General features: G+C 38.5%; 1 protein-coding gene across 1 annotated transcript in view; it reads left to right on the forward strand.

Moving 5' to 3' along the window:
* Positions 1 to 2,329, forward strand: part of LOC117119445 — a 16,954-nt gene that overhangs the window by 2,254 nt on the left and 12,371 nt on the right. The window lies entirely within an intron of this gene.

The raw sequence follows: 2,329 nt of genomic DNA on the forward strand, positions 1-2,329 counted from the left end.
GTGTTGCGAAGTACCTGTGTAGAAGTGTAGAGATCTGAGAATAAATTTAAACAATTTCTTTTTTTGGAAGTAGCACTAGGCGTGACTGAAATGTATCACTGCCCAAAACATTTGCCATATGATCACAAACATATTCACAAATACACACTTATAATGTAATAATTCATTTGCTAATACCTGTTGGCGTTCCATAAAGGTGAGCCTCACGCTTTTCGACCAAACCTCAAGCTCTCAAGCAAATCTCACGCTTTTCCACTAATCTCAAGCTTTATTTTATCAAACCCAAACTTTTTATCGAAATACTCGAAACCTTCTCAATTCTATGGTTTTTTAAGGTTTAATTTGAGCACGAGATCTATTCAGAGTGCACCAGAGCAGGGCCGGCGGAACGTTTTTCAAAGTGGGGGGGCCCACTTATAAGATGAATGGGAATATGAATCATGCAGATCTGGAAAAACCTAGGGGATGGGGGTCAACATTTTTCCCAAAAAGGAAAGGGGATCCGGAGGTCCCCCCTCCCCCCGGGAAAATTTTGATTTCTAGATGGCGGGAAATGACCTTTCTCGACTTTTAAGGTAGGTTTCTAATGACTTTGTCCTTCAAAATTCAAGGTTTCCAAAGAATAGGGGGGTCCGGGGGTCCTCCCCCGGGAAAATTTTGATATCTAGAAGGCGGGAAATGAGTTTTCCCGACTTCCGAGGTGTCTTTTAATTACTTTTAAGTTCTTCAAATTTCAAGGTTTTCCCCTCTTGAAAACAGTCAGGTAAATTTATCCCTGTTATTACAGTAGATAGGCCTTATGTGTGTATAATACATAAAAAAAAATTGAGTAGGCCTAATTGCATACGATTTTTTTCCCATTAATCCATAAATCCCAAAAAGAAAGGGGGGTCCGGGGGTTCTCCCCCGTGAATATTTTGATTACTAGAAGGCGGGAAATGAGTTTTCCCGACTTCTGAGGTGTCTTGTAAGTTCTTTAAAATTCAAGGTTTTCTCCTCTTGAAAACAGTCAGGTAAATTTATTGCATTGTTATTACAGTAGATAGGCCACGTGTATATACATACATAAAAAAGAAATGAGTAGTTGCATACAATTTTTTCCATGAATCCATAAATCCCAAAAAGAAAGGGGGGTTCTCCCCCAGGAAAATTTTGATTCTTAGAAGGCGGGAAATGGGTTTTCCCGACTTCTGAGGTGTCTTTTAATTACTTTTAAATTCTATAAAATTCAAGGTTTTCCCCTCTTGAAAACGGTCAGGTAAATTTATCGCATTGATATTACAGTAGATAAGCCTTATGTATGTATACATACATAAAAAAATGAGTTGTTGCATACGATTTTTTCCATGAATCCACAAATCCCAAAAAGAAAGGGAGGTCCGGGGGTTCTCCCCCGGGAAAATTATGATTCTTAGAAGGCAGGAAATGAGTTTTCCCAACTTCTGAGGTGTCTTTTAATTACTTTTAAGTTCTTTAAAATTCAAGGTTTTCCCCTCTTGAAAACGGTCAGGTAAATTTATCCCATTGTTATTACAGTAGATAGGCCTTATGATGTGTGTATACATACATAAAAAAAATTGCATACGATTTTTTTCCATGAATCCATAAATCCCAAAAAGGGAAGGGGGTCCGGGGGTTCTCCACAGGGAAAATTTTGATTGCTGAAGGCGGGAAATGAGCTTTCCCGACATCTAAGGTGTCTATTAACTACTTTAAGTTCTTCAAAAGTCAAGGTTTTACCCTCTTGAAAATTATTATAATGAATCAATGAACCCAAAGAGAAAAGGGAGGTTCGGGTTCTTCCCGGGAAAATGTTAATTTCTAAATGGTGGGAAATGAGCTTTTCCGACTTCTGAAGTACCGTATCTTATAGCGATTTTAATTTAAGTTCTTCAAAACGGTCAGGTAATTTTTTACCCACTCCCAAAAAGAAAGGGTTCTCCCCCGGGAAAATATTTATTCCTAGAAGCGGGAAATGAGCTTTCCCGACTTATGAGGTGTCTTTTAATTACTTTTAATTTCTCCAAAAATCAAGGTTTCCCCCCTCTTGAAAATGATTCAATAGAACCAATGAACCCCAAAGAAAAAAAGGGTCCGAGTTCCCCCGGGAAAATTTCGATTTCTAGAATTCGGGAAATGACCTTCACTGACTTCTGAAATGTCTTTTAAATGACTTTTTAAGTTCTTCAAAATTCAAGGTTTTCCCCTCTTGAAAATGTCAGGTAATGTTTTCACAAAATCCCAAAAGAAAGGGGGTCGGGGGGTTCTCCCCCGGGAAAATTTTGATTCCTAGAAGCGGGAAATGAGCTTTCCCGACTTATGAGGTGTC

The sequence above is a fragment of the Anneissia japonica genome, unplaced genomic scaffold (genome assembly GCF_011630105.1).
Source record: "Anneissia japonica isolate Jap-2015-1 unplaced genomic scaffold, ASM1163010v1 scaffold287990_len610157_cov183, whole genome shotgun sequence".
Lineage (NCBI taxonomy): Eukaryota > Metazoa > Echinodermata > Crinoidea > Comatulida > Comatulidae > Anneissia > Anneissia japonica.